This window comes from Rhipicephalus microplus, unplaced genomic scaffold (assembly GCF_043290135.1).
Source record: "Rhipicephalus microplus isolate Deutch F79 unplaced genomic scaffold, USDA_Rmic scaffold_12, whole genome shotgun sequence".
In the NCBI taxonomy this organism is placed as follows: domain Eukaryota; kingdom Metazoa; phylum Arthropoda; class Arachnida; order Ixodida; family Ixodidae; genus Rhipicephalus; species Rhipicephalus microplus.
In genome coordinates this window covers 23890103-23904903 of record NW_027464585.1, presented here as the reverse complement: position 1 = coordinate 23904903, position 14801 = coordinate 23890103, and positions in this window count along the sequence as shown.

Below are 14801 nucleotides of genomic sequence, written 5' to 3'. Positions count from 1 at the left end.
CGCCGTTGCCAGCACCGACAGATGAGACGGCGATTTTCGCCGTCAATGCACCACGCCCACAGCCAGGAGAACGGCCACGTGACATCACCGACTACCTGACAGGAACTCAGTGGACACCACAAAACCCTTCTCGTTCGCCGTCGCCTAGTCGCCGCACGTCACCGCGCCACCGGCAGTACTTTGGCCCAACGCGGGGCCGGTCTCTTAGCTCGTATCCGGGAAACTAAGGGCAGCAACCGATGGAGGTGCGGTTGCTGTGCGACGAACTACCGAAGATCCTCCTCCGACGACGACGCCGCGACGCAGCTTTCCGAACACAACGCCAACCAGGCAAAGCGCTGACGGCGAAACCTGACTTACCGAAGGTGACCTGACGACGCAACATGAAAGCAGCGGAACAAGCCGACTCTGCCGTGAGCCGACGCCACGCCCTAACTGTATTGTGAGAGACGGCGAACTAGCGACCTCGATATTCTTATCGACGGCCACAGTGTGACCGCTCTCGTCGGTACTGGAACCGACTACTCCGTCATCAGTGGGTCGTTCGCCGCAAAGTTAAAGAAAGTGAGGACAGCATGAGAAGGCCCTGAAATCCGAACAGCCGGAAGTCATCTCGTAACGCCTGCAGGAATCTGCACAGCGAGGGTCACCATTAATGGCCGTATTTATCCTGCATACTTCGTAGTGCTACAGTGCTGCTCGAGAGATGTCATCCTTGGCATAGACTTCCTATGCCTCCATGGTGCGGTCAACAACCTAAAAAAAAAGTCGATAACGTTATCCACAGAAGAAGCAATACCGCCGCGCACGCCGTCAAGAAACCATGCCTTGAATGTGCTGGAAGAACAAGTCACCATTCCACCTCGCTCAAGCGTCAATATTTCAGTCGGCGCTTCTAAATCACCTGACTTGGAAGGCGTCGTTGAAGGCAGTCAGCATCTGTTGGTCACCCGAAATATTCGCGTCGCAAGAGAAATTGCAGAGCTGCGGGGAGTCAAAGCAACGCTTATGCTCACGAATTTCAGCAATGAGTACAAACATGTTAACAAAGAAACAATGGTCGCATACATCGAAGAAATTGTCGAAGCCACCAGTGCTTTCACCCTCGGCGATTCTGCGGAACCTGCTCAGAGAAACCAAACCCCCTCCCATAGCTTTCGATGTCAATCCCAGACTTCCGAACCATACAAAAGAACAGCTCAAGGCCCTGCTCCTGAAATACGAAGATTGCTTTTCGTTGTCCTCAAAAATTTTGCAGACCCCAATCACGAAACATCACATCATAAACAAAGAAAGTGCCAGATCACTCCTTCAGAGTCCGTACTGGGTTTAGACGCGAGAACGTGAGGCCATGAAGAGACAAGTTAATGAAATGCTGCGGTATGACATTATCCAGCCGCCGAAGAGTCCGTGGGCATCCCTCGTGGTGTTAGTGAAGAAAAAGAATGAGACCCTACTTTTCTGCGTCAATTATCGCCGCCTGAACAAAATAACAAGAAAGGACGTGTATCCTCTCCCACGAATAGATGACGCACTTGATCGGCTCCATAACGCCAAGTACTTTTCGTAAATGTACCTCAAGACTGGCTATTGGCAAATAGAAGTCGACGAAAGAGACCAAGAGAAGACGGCGTTTATAACACCGGACGGCCTTTTCGAGTTTAAGGTGATGCCCTTCTGTCTTTGCTCAGCGCCTGCAGCTTTTCAACGCCTTATAGATACAGTACTGGCAGGATTGAAGTGGCAGACTTGCCTTGTGTACTTGGACGACGTCATCGTGTTTTCCTCGAGTTTCGACGAGCATATTCGGCGCCTTGAAGCTGTACTTCAAGCCATCAAGTTGTCCGGGCTTACACTGAAGCCAGAAAAGTGCAGATTTGCCTACGAGGAGCTCTTGTTTCTGGGGCACGTTATTAGCAAGTCTGGAGTTCGTCCCGATACACGGAAAACAGTCGCCATTGCCGACTTCCCGCTGCCCACTGACAACAAGGCGGTGCGCCGATTTCTGGGCCTGTGCGCCTATTATTGGCGGTTCGTGAAAAATTTCGCCCGCAGCGCTGATCGTCTCACTAACCTTACTAAGGCCGACATGGAGTTCAAGTGGGAAACGCCACAGGAACACACTTTCTAGGAGCTTAAACATCGCCTCCTGACGCCTCCGTTACTTGCTCATTTCGACGAATTCGCCGAGACAAATACACACTGACGCAAGCAGCCTAAGTCTTGGCACCGTTCTTGTGCAGAGGGCTGACGGACTTGAAAGTGTTATTAGTTACGCCAGCCGATCGCTATCCAAAGCAGAAGCCAATTATTCCCCAACAGAAAAGGAGTGCCTCGCCATCATCTGGGCTACGTCGAAATTTCGCCCCTACCTCTACGGCAGGCCCTTCAAAGTTGTGAGTGACCACCACGCCTTTTTTTGGCTAGCCACCTTGAAGGACCCTTTAGGTCGCCTCGCACGATGGAGGCTGAGACTTCAAGAATATGACATTACCATCATTTACAAGTCCGGCAAGAAACACCCCGACGCCGGCTGTCTCTCTCGTGCGCCTGTCGACCAACCACCACCCGACGACCCGGATGACGACTATTTCTTGGAAACGATAAGTACCGACGACTTCGCTGAACGACAGGGGGCTTACCCGGAACTTAAGGCCCTAATCGAATACCTCGAAGGTAGGACCGCCGAAGTCCTTGCGTCGTTCCTCCTTGCGTCGTTCTTCCTCCGGAAGTGCTTGCGTCGTTCTTCCTCCGAAACGGTCTTCTACAAAAGCAAATCTTTTCACCGCTTCGAGCTTAGTACCTCCTTGTGGTGCCTTCAGCTCGGCGACTAGAACTCCTACAGGCCCTGCACGACGATCCGACGGCAGGGCACCTTGGTGTTTCTCGCACGCTTGCGAGGATACAAGAAAGGTACTACTGGCCATGTCTTACCTCCGACGTCACTCGTTATATGAGGACATGGCGGAACTGTCAGCGACACAAGACACCGCCGACAAGGCCAGCGGGACTTCTGCAGCCAATTAAACCACCTTGCCGACCTTTCTAGCAGATTGGTATAAACCTACTGGGGCCGTTCCCGACGTCGGCTTTAGGAAACAAGTGGATCGTGGTAGCTACCGACTACCTCACCCAATACGCTGTGACAAAAGCCCTTCCCAAAGGCAGTGCATCCGAGGTAGCTACGTTCTTCGTCGAAAATATCGTCCTACGTCACGGCGCCCAGGAGGTACTTATCACCGACAGAGGAACGGCATTTACTGCCGACTTAACTCAAGCGATCTTGGCATACAGCCAGACAAACCCCCGCCGGACGACAGCGTACCACCCACATACCAACGGCCTCACCGAGCGGCTTAATAAGACTATCGCCGACATGCTGGCAATGTACGTCGATGTCGAACACAAGACGTGGGATGCCAATCTTCTGTACGAGACCTTCGCATACAGCACGGCGGTGCAGGAGACGACGCAGATATCTCCATACTGTTGTGCCACAGATATGTTCCTCGTTCGGGAGCACGTCTGACGGGATCGAGCCCTGTTCCGACTAATTGTCTCCCCCCCCTCCCAGCGCCGCCTTCCGTGCAGAAGAACCGTGCAGTTCCGGGGATAACGTCGCTTCCTCCGCCGAACCACCTTGCAGTTCCGGGTATGGCTACGTCTCCCCCTCCGAGCCCGAGAACTGGTCTGAGAAAATGGACCGAAGACGCTATTTAAGGCCGAGCCGGCCCCATGTTAGAAGATTTTGCCCCAGCCGACGTTGTCGTGCTGGCCGGCTCTGTAAAAACGACAACCTGCTACAGTAAACGCTCCTTTTGTTGCTGTTTTCCAAACGGATTGCCTCCCTGTTTCACCTTCGGGCTAAGGCTTCATCGAAGTCCGCTCGACGGCTCGCCGCTCTTCGCCACCGCTACCATCGCGACAGAGCAAATTCATAACAGTGGTTGGCAGCTACGGGATACGATATCCTACGTTTGGCACGCCGGATCGGACCCCTGTAAGCTCGAGCACGACCGACTTGATATTAGCGTTTGAATACCCTGGGATACGCTACCCCTGTCCTCAACGTTTTGCTGCTCTGGGACTCGCTACCCCGATCTCAACGGCTGAAAAGTTGGATCGGATCTCCGAGCACGAGGACGACCGTCGTTATAGCGTTTGGCTACGCTGCGATACGCTACCCGGTTCTCATTGTTCGGCAAGCTGGGACAAGCAACCCCGGATCTCAACAGTGGCAAGTTGGACCGGATCCCTGAAGGCCTGACACAGTTCGACGGTAGCCACGAGTTGGACCATCGTCGGCTACTTTGGTTGGGTGAGTGCCCAACGTTTACTGTTCATTTCGCCAGACCTCTCTAGCACAGGCAGATGTTAGGAGAGCGTTTTGTGTTTTGTTAGTTGTAATTTATTATTCACGTGCTCAAGACCATGAGATTAGCTTTAGAGTACGGTGAATATCAATAGCAGAGCATCACGAGAAACGAGATCACGATGAAGCAGTACCTTGTTGAGGACCTCCTCGAAATTTGTCGAGCCATGGGGATTTCCACCGGGTCCGCTAAAACAAGGGAAGCGATTCTCGAAATGATGTGGGCAGAGAATGTGACGGCCGAGGAAGCTGACAAGTTTTGGGAGCTCATCTGTGAGGAACAGCAGAAGGCCGAAGAAGCTCAAAGGCATGAACAATGGAAGGCCGAGGAGAGCACAAAAAGGAGAGAGCATGCTCTCAAAATGAGAGAGCTTGATCCTAAAATTCAAGCACTTAAGTGGGAGCGAGCGAAACAGCAGCTCCACAGCTTTCAGACAGGCGAAAACATCGCGCATTTTCTGGATGATTTTGAAGTTGTTTGCACTAATGTGGGTGTTAGCCGCGACCTTTTGGTGGAGAAGCTCGCCACGTTGTTGCCGCGCAAAATCGCGCATGTTTTGAGTTGTTTACTTTACCAGGAAGCAGGAGATTTTAGCCAGGCTAGATACAATTTGATAAGATATTTTTTTCTTTCAAATCCTGCTGAAAGTCGGAGCGATAGAGACAGCGCCGAAGCACGCCGTAAGGCGCCAGAAGTAGACGCTTGCCGAAGAGAGCGAGAAGATGAATCGCATCGAAGAGAGCAGGACGCCGACTACGAAGGCCTGCGACCACGGGTTATCCTGGAAAGAGAGAGAGAACCCTTACAAACAAGAGAAACACCTTCAGGCGAGTTGATTGGCTCTAAAGACGTCGGAAATCCCGTTCTGTCGCAAGCAGAGACAGCTAGCAACGGGCCCGAGGAAAAGCTAGCAAACCTATCTGGAGCTTTGACTCCACAAACTTAACGCAGCGTACTTGCGACTAAGAATGCCAGTGCTGCGAGCACGGCGATCAGTTCTGTTGAGAAGAGTTGCCGGCGAGAACATAAGGCAAAGTTGAAGAACGCCAAACGCGTGAAAGTGGCGAAACGCCATGGCTCACGAGGTGCCATGCTCAATGTCAGGGCTGAGGTCGGGACAAAGCTCAATAAAAGAAAGTTGAAGTTCAGGCCGCTGCTGAGACCTAGATCAAACGCGAAGCGCGTCGCGAAGAAAGGAACTTCAATAATATTCCGAAGCCAAAATCTCCGTTTCCTCTCATCTCCAGAGCAGACACCTAACAATGACCACAAAGATAAGTTGGTCCAGCCGCATAGAGTTTTGGCAGAACCTGTCGAAGGCAGCGCACTTGTTAATAAGTGTGTCGGGGCTTCTAGCTTTCCTAGCCATTCGAAAAGGAAAAGGCCTCGGCAAAAACGTAGCGTGGAAGAGACGAGAAGCGTCAAATAGGTTAAAGCAGTTAGGTGCCGTGACGTCTTCATTCGAGACGCCAGGTTCAGGGCTACGCGTAGGATCGCGAAAGGACCCTATAGGAAATGTTTGAGGCTCATACCATCACTGAGATCGAAATTAGGCGAGAAGCGCATCAACAAAGACCAAATTTTAAGGAAATTGGAAAGCCGAAATCACCGCCTGGTCTCATCCTTTTCTCTTCCGCGTAGATGCAAGCAAGTGGGGAAACATTGCGAGCGCTGGAGGTGTAACACAAGCGGTTGTCCCCCACTGTGGCGAAAGGGTCACTGGTCGAACGGGCGGCGTAAACGATGCAGTGCAGATGCCCTTTTCTTCGAGTTCAGCGGCTGCGGGTCAAAAGTCGCTGCTACTGAGTTCGGCGAACAGGTTGATTCGTCGTCCTTTTGTCCAGACCGCAACCCTCAGAAGCTGTGGAATGCGCGACTCCCCAGAGTTCGCTTGAGAGAGTGCCGCCTCGCTAATACGAAGAGTGTATTTTTTGTATTTGATTTTGAGAATAACTTTTTCTAATTTTGTCGCCCTCCTATGAGCTAGGAATGCATCTGAATTTTTGTAAGTTTTCCTTTCCTTCCGATTGGAGAAGCAGACATTGCTATGTTTGTTTCATTATTTTGTTTTCATAAAATTTAAAAAGGTAACAGTCAGTGTGCTTTATTTATAATTTTTAAAAACCCCTGTTTAAAGTACCTTCTGTATTTTGCATTACGTGTTAGTATGTACGTAAATGTAGGTCAACTTTTCACTTTGTTTTGTGTAACGCGCACAAGCTTAAATTTTAGTGTTACTTGCTTACCTTTTCAAGCGTGCATTCTCTTGTTTTGATGATCATTGGCGAAGCTCATTGCAGTGAGAGCTTGTAGGATGACGAACTTTGTTATGTTTAACAGTCTGACGCTTGCAAGCGACGCCAATGTGCGTGATTCAGGATTGCTCGGCGTACTAAATTGTAGTTTCGGGGCTAAATTGAGCAATCCTCAGAAGCTTCGATCGTAGATTCTGGCTAAATCACAATTGAGAATCGCTTGAAAACAAAAAAAAATTCTGTTTGGTTTAGCGGTGTCATGCACTGACACTTAGCTAAAGGTGTGTCCGCATTATGTATTCCTCCCGAGATTCGTTGCTCGTGATGCTATTTGTTAGCCCAGCGTAATCTCGAGGAAACATTTGGTTTCTGCTGGTCTGGCGACTTGATCAGCATTTGGAGGGTGCTTGCTTTGGCCAGAGTGGTTCGGCTTTGTGTTCGACTCCGTCGTTCCAGTGAACCTCTGCAGGCCTATGGAAGTCTCAACGGGCGGAGAGAGCGGAACGGCTACCGACGGTCAACCAGCATCCCTCCTTCCGAACCACGCTGACGGCTCAAAACTCCGGATGCATTGTCTGGCGGCGGGGGTGCTGTTGTGCCACAGATATGTTCCTCGTTCGGGAGCACGTCCGACGGGATCGAGCCCTGTTCCGACGAATTGTCTCCCCCCCCCTCCCAGCGCCGCCTTCCGTGCAGAAGAACCGTGCAGTTCCGGGGATAACGTCGCTTCCTCCGCCGAACCACCTTGCAGTTCCGGGTATGGCTACGTCTCCCCCTCCGAGCCCGAGAACTGGTCTGAGAGAATGGACCGAAGACGCTATTTAAGGCCGAGCCGGCCCCATGTTAGAAGATTTTGCCCCAGCCGACGTTGTCGTGCTGGCCGGCTCTGTAAAAACGACAACCTGCTACAGTAAACGCTCCTTTTGTTGCTGTTTTCCAAACGAATTGCCTCCCTGTTTCACCTTCGGGCTAAGGCTTCATCGAAGTCCGCTCGACGGCTCGCCGCTCTTCGCCACCGCTACCATCGCGACAGAGCAAATTCCTAACAATACAAATTGGTCTACGGAAGAAGCCCGGCAACGACGCTCGAGGCCATGTTACCCAACGTCACCGACGAAGAAAACCTCGATGTGAGTGAGTACCTTTAACGCGCCGAAGAAGCCCGACAACTCACGCGTCTCCGTATCAAGAATCAACAGATGACCGACAGCCGCCGTTACAATCTTCGACGACGCTTCGTTGGATACCAGCCCGGTGAACATGTTTGGGTGTGGACGCCGATACACAGACGTGGGCTAAGTGAAAAGCTTCTGCGAGGTACGTCGAACCGTACAACGTGGTTCAACGTCACGGCCCACTTGATTACGAGGTTGTCTCCGACGGCATCACGAACTCTCAACGACGCCGATAGCGACCTGAAGTCGTCTATGTCGCGCGCCTCAAGCCGTTTCATGCACGTTAACAAATTAAACAGTGTTTTTGTGTTAATATTGTAACGTAATTTATTCATTGTACTTTTTTCAATAATTGTTGGGCCTTCATCTTTATTTAAAGCATCGGGACGATGCCTTTTTCAGAGGGGGCAGTGCCACGTTCCATTTCCCAAGTTTTGTTATCGTCCCAAAACACTATACGATTCTCAGCGCAAACCGCGCCTGCAGTTTTCGAGAAGCTTCCGGACTGTAGTAGATCATTTCGATAAGATCACGCCTACTCTGCGAACTGTAGAGATTATTCTAGAACCTACGCCACCGCCAGCGAGAGCGCTAGAACATACAACCGCAAGAGTATAAATGCCGACGCGCTTCGCCGCTTGCTAGTAGTTGATCGACCGCCGACGCTCCGTTCGCCGCTATCAGTCCGAGACCACTACTGTAATCTGACTTTCAGTTTACTGGTCACAGGTTCGCCCAAACGGTTAAATTGAAACACAAAGTCTCCTGTTTTCGGTCACGTCACGACCCCGTGACAATATATATATATATATATATATATATATATATATATATATATATATATATATAAATATGAAAGTAGATGCGCTTTCACATAACAACTGTTTATTGTGCCGACGTTTCGACAGGAACCCTGTCTTTTTCAAGGCATAATAATATTTACATATGTTCCGTGCCTTTTTATATCCTGTCGAGACAGGAGGGGAGGGGTCAATTGAGAGAGAGAGAGAGAGAGAAAAAAGAAAAAAGAAGAAACAGCGAAACCGGTGGACAAACATTAAATAAAATATAGAAAATCTAGGAGAAGAAGCAAGACCGACACGGCGTAATTAGAAAGGAGCCGCATTTCAACAGAGTAGGGCCGAGGTAGATGAGGAATGTCATCATTGTCAACAATACCTCCCCCGCACCCACACTTCCCCAAGTGGGCAGGGAGCCGCCGTTTTTGTATTTCACCTTTCCGTGTAGTCCGCTGGCGGCTGGTTCCTCTTTGAAGTGTATGACAAGTTAATAGGGAGGGCTTAAGCGCTTTAAGTGCATGCTGGTGGCGTCGGGAGAAGCGAAAAAGCCGGTGAATGAGGCACTGCCATCGATACTCATTATATGCATTGGCTCCTTGTCAGTGAAGGAACAGAATGTGCGTTAAAAATTGAAGAAGAAGAAAAAAAAACCATTGGGGGGGGAGGGGAGGGGGGAGACTGTACGACATCCGAGACAGTCACCACACAGTTGCGGCTCACTTGGGAAGACATGCGCGCATTCACGAAAAAGTTAACGAAACCACCTAGTTGTCAGCTCCTTGTCAGTGAAGGAACAGAATGTGCGTTTCAACTTAAAGAAGAGAAAGAAAAAGAAAAAAAAGGGGGGGGGGACAATACGACGTCCGGGACCACTTATCGGTGCGTTCCGGCTGTGCTTGATGAGGCAAATTCTTTCTATGTTGTCAGATGCATAGGCCAAAAGCTTTGTTAGCGGGTAATATTATTGTCGTAATGAGACCGGACTGATTAGAGAGAAGCGTTTGCGTCTTTTAGTTGTCGTAACGCAGACAGAGTGCCTGGGTGTTCATTTATTCCGTATTTTATCGTGTTAAATTTGTAGATAAAATAAGATTCCCGTTGTTCCCGTTCTCTGATTGTTCGAAATTTGTTTTCTAGTAGTGTAACCCTGATGTCATCAAAGCTGTGGTCTTTTAATGTGCAGTGTTTTGAAAGTGGAAGGCCTGGCAGAGATCGTACATGTGCCCGATGGTTGTTGAATCTAATTCTAAACGGAGTGTCTGTCTGGCCCACGTATTGCTTGTTACATACCCCACATTCCAGGAGGTATATGACGTTGTCTGAGTCACAGTCTAGTGCACCTCTTATCCTGTGCTTAAAATCCGAGTGGGTGCTTTTCGCCACTGTCGTTGTCTGCATGTGTTTGCATACCCTGCATCTGCTTTTTCCGCAGGGGTGACACCCAATTTGAGATTTCACACCTATCTTTGAATTTATTAAATGATCCTTTATATTTTTCGGCCTTCTGTATACAACACAAGGAGGAGAAGTGAAAATTTTGGATAGTCGCACGCTCTGTTCCAATATGTTAAAGTGTTTTCTTAGGACCTTGTTTATGTTCGGTGGGTTGCTCGTGAAAGTTAATAGCAAGTTTTTGTTGCGGTGTTGGTCGGCGTTTCTCTGGTGGTTGAGAAGAATCTGGCGGTCCAGATTTTCAGCTTTTTTGATGGCGTCATCGATGATAGCTGGCGGGTATTCTTGATTAAGGAGTACTTCGCGCATATGTGTGCTGTTTTTGTGGAAGTCCTCGGTGCGGGAGCAGATTCGTCGAAATCTGTGTGCTTGGGAATAGGGAATGCTGGTCTTGCAATGTCGCGGGTGGCAGCTTTTGAAGTGCAGGTATTGTTGCCTGTCTGTAGGTTTTCTGTATACGTTAGTTACCAACGCACCATCGTCAACTCGAAGGAGTACATCAAGAAAGTTTATTTCAGTGTTAGAGTAGGTGTGTGTAAAATGAATGCTGGGGTGTACCTGGTTGAAAGCCTGTATGAAACCAGGTACACCCCAGCATTCATTTTACACACACCTACTCTAACACTGAAATAAACTTTCTTGATGTACTCCTTCGAGTTGACGATGGTGCGTTGGTAACTAACGTATACAGAAAACCTACAGACAGGCAACAATACCTGCACTTCAAAAGCTGCCACCCGCGACATTGCAAGACCAGCATTCCCTATTCCCAAGCACACAGATTTCGACGAATCTGCTCCCGCACCAAGGACTTCCACAAAAACAGCACACATATGCGCGAAGTACTCCTTAATCAAGAATACCCGCCAGCTATCATCGATGACGCCATCAAAAAAGCTGAAAATCTGGACCGCCAGATTCTTCTCAACCACCAGAGAAACGCCGACCAACACCGCAACAAAAACTTGCTATTAACTTTCACGAGCAACCCACCGAACATAAACAAGGTCCTAAGAAAACACTTTAACATATTGGAACAGAGCGTGCGACTATCCAAAATTTTCACTTCTCCTCCTTGTGTTGTATACAGAAGGCCGAAAAATATAAAGGATCATTTAATAAATTCAAAGATAGGTGTGAAATCTCAAATTGGGTGTCACCCCTGCGGAAAAAGCAGATGCAGGGTATGCAAACACATGCAGACAACGACAGTGGCGAAAAGCACCCACTCGGATTTTAAGCACAGGATAAGAGGTGCACTAGACTGTGACTCAGACAACGTCATATACCTCCTGGAATGTGGGGTATGTAACAAGCAATACGTGGGCCAGACAGACACTCCGTTTAGAATTAGATTCAACAACCATCGGGCACATGTACGATCTCTGCCAGGCCTTCCACTTTCAAAACACTGCACATTAAAAGACCACAGCTTTGATGACATCAGGGTTACACTACTAGAAAACAAATTTCGAACAATCAGAGAACGGGAACAACGGGAATCTTATTTTATCTACAAATTTAACACGATAAAATACGGAATAAATGAACACCCAGGCACTCTGTCTGCGTTACGACAACTAAAAGACGCAAACGCTTCTCTCTAATCAGTCCGGTCTCATTACGACAATAATATTACCCGCTAACAAAGCTTTTGGCCTATGCATCTGACAACATAGAAAGAATTTGCCTCATCAAGCACAGCCGGAACGCACCGATAAGTGGTCCCGGACGTCGTATTGTCCCCCCCCCCTTTTTTTTCTTTTTCTTTCTCTTCTTTAAGTTGAAACGCACATTCTGTTCCTTCACTGACAAGGAGCTGACAACTAGGTGGTTTCGTTAACTTTTTCGTGAATGCGCGCATGTCTTCCCAAGTGAGCCGCAACTGTGTGGTGACTGTCTCGGATGTCGTACAGTCTCCCCCCTCCCCTCCCCCCCCCAATGGTTTTTTTTTTCTTCTTCTTCAATTTTTAACGCACATTCTGTTCCTTCACTGACAAGGAGCCAATGCATATAATGAGTATCGATGGCAGTGCCTCATTCACCGGCTTTTTCGCTTCTCCCGACGCCACCAGCATGCACTTAAAGCGCTTAAGCCCTCCCCATTAACTTGTCATACACTTCAAAGAGGAACCAGCCGCCAGCGGACTACACGGAAAGGTGAAATACAAAAACGGCGGCTCCCTGCCCACTTGGGGAAGTGTGGGTGCGGGGGAGGTATTGTTGACAATGATGACATTCCTCATCTACCTCGGCCCTACTCTGTTGAAATGCGGCTCCTTTCTAATTACGCCGTGTCGGTCTTGCTTCTTCTCCTAGATTTTCTATATTTTATTTAATGTTTGTCCACCGGTTTCGCTGTTTCTTCTTTTTTCTTTTTTCTCTCTCTCTCTCTCTCTCAATTGACCCCTCCCCTCCTGTCTCGACAGGATATAAAAAGGCACGGAACATATGTAAATATTATTATGCCTTGAAAAAGACAGGGTTCCTGTCGAAACGTCGGCACAATAAACAGTTGTTATGTGAAAGCGCATCTACTTTCATATTTATAACCTTGCGGCAACCGAAGTTATTCTTCTGCATATAAGCCTTATATATATATATATATATATATATATATATATATATATATATATATATATATATATATATATATATATATATATATATATATATATATATATATATATATATATATATATATATATATATGAAAGTAGATGCGCTTTCACATAACAACTGCTTATTGTGCCGACGTTTCGACGAGAACCCCGTGGCGTCACGTAGCACGTGAACTTATTATGAGCGGGCAGCTGATTAATTGTCCCGCTTATACAACGTAAACACACCAAGTCTGCCAGTACGAGACCCTCGTTCAATGAAATAAGGGAAAGAAGTGTATACCTAGGGGCTCGTGCTACGTGACGCCAAAACATGCGCATAAGAGTGTTTTCGCACTCGCCGTTTGGGCTATAGATGGCGCTGACTGTCACTCCTATTTCTAATTTCACACATAAACCCAAAAAAGTGGATGGAGGTAAGGCCGCTGTGGTAGCTCAGTGGTTAGAGCATCGAACGCGTTATTCGAAGGTCATAGGTTCGCTTCCTGCTCACGGCTGGCTATTTTTTCATCCACTTTTCCTTCTTCTTATTTACATTTCATTGGTTCTATAACTTCCCCTGTACATTCCTTGGCATTACTGTCTGTTATATCTCATTAATATTGTGTTAAAACACGAAAAAGCGAGCCCTTAGGTATACACTTCTTTTTTGTGTATATATATATATATATAATGTGGTGGTTGAGTGGCCGTAGCGTTGCATATAGTCCAGCAGATCCTCCGTGAGCGGTCACAACGTGGTTTATTTCGATGTTTCGGCCTAGAGTCTGGCCTTCATCAGGATCCTAATAAAGGCCAGACTCTAGGCCGAAACGTCGAAATAAACCACGTTGTGACCGCTCACGGAAGATCTACCGGACTATTTATATATATAAATATATATATATATATATATATATATATATATATATATATATATATATATATATATATATATATATATATATATATATAGAGAGAGAGAGAGAGAGAGAGAGAGAGAGAGAGAGAGAAACAAGTGTATACTAAAGGGCTCGTACTTCGTGTTTTACACAATATTAACGAGATCTAACAAAAAATGATGCCAAAGAAGGTATAGGGGAAGTTATTAGGCCAATTGTAATGTAAATGAGAAGAAAAAAAGTGGGTGAAATTGATAACTTGCCGTGGGCAGGATCCGAACCTGCGACCTTCGAGTAACGCGTTCAATGCTCTACCACTTGAGTTACCATGACAGCCATCCCCCCAGCCACTTTATTGGGTATCTATGCCAATTTAAACGTGGGAGTGTCAGTCAGCGCCACTAGTAGCCATGGCGGAGAGTGTGGTACACTCTTTATGAGCCTGTTTGGCGTCACGTAGCACGCGAACTTATTACTACCTGGCAGCTGACCAATAGTCCTCCGTATACAACCTAAAGGTACGTTAATAGTGTGTAAAATATCTCGTTAATATCGTGTAAAACACGAAAAACGAGGCCTTAAGTATACACTTGTTTCCCTTATTCATTAAGGAGGGTCTCGTACAGGCAGACTTGGTTCCTTTATGTCGGTCGCAAGCAGCTCGGCTCCATCCGTTGGCCGCGGCGGCGGACTCGTGTTTGCACGCTGCACTCCCTCGAGTTTGTGAAAAATGGCCGCATTACCGTCGATTTCTTGGGCGCTAGCTCCAAACCAGCTTGGCGCTGTTCGTGGCGGCGGCCAAGCGTACGCTCGCTCTCCTGTTCGAAGTTCGCTAGCGGCAGACACTGCGCGTGCAGCGCCGTGTTTAGTCTCGTGTTCGCTTGCTCGAGCTGAACCACGTCGCTCGCTTAGGACTCGCCAACTTGTTAGCGGCACGGTGGTTCGCGGAGTTGATGCTGCATCGGCCGCTCTTAAGCTGTTGCGCTACGGGGATCGAAAGGAGTCCTTGGCGATGTGTGACATCGCGGTGAAATTGTTAGCATGTCATATCTCACACATGTTTTCATTTCACCTTGCACTTATTTCTCATATGAGTATGCATTCATCTTCTGTCACCGGAAATATTGTAGGCCCGTGTATTCAGACTTGGGTGCACGTTAAAGAACCCCAAGTGGTCGAAATTACCGAAGCCCTCCACTACGGCATCTCTCATAATCATATGGTGGTTTTGGGACGTTAAACAC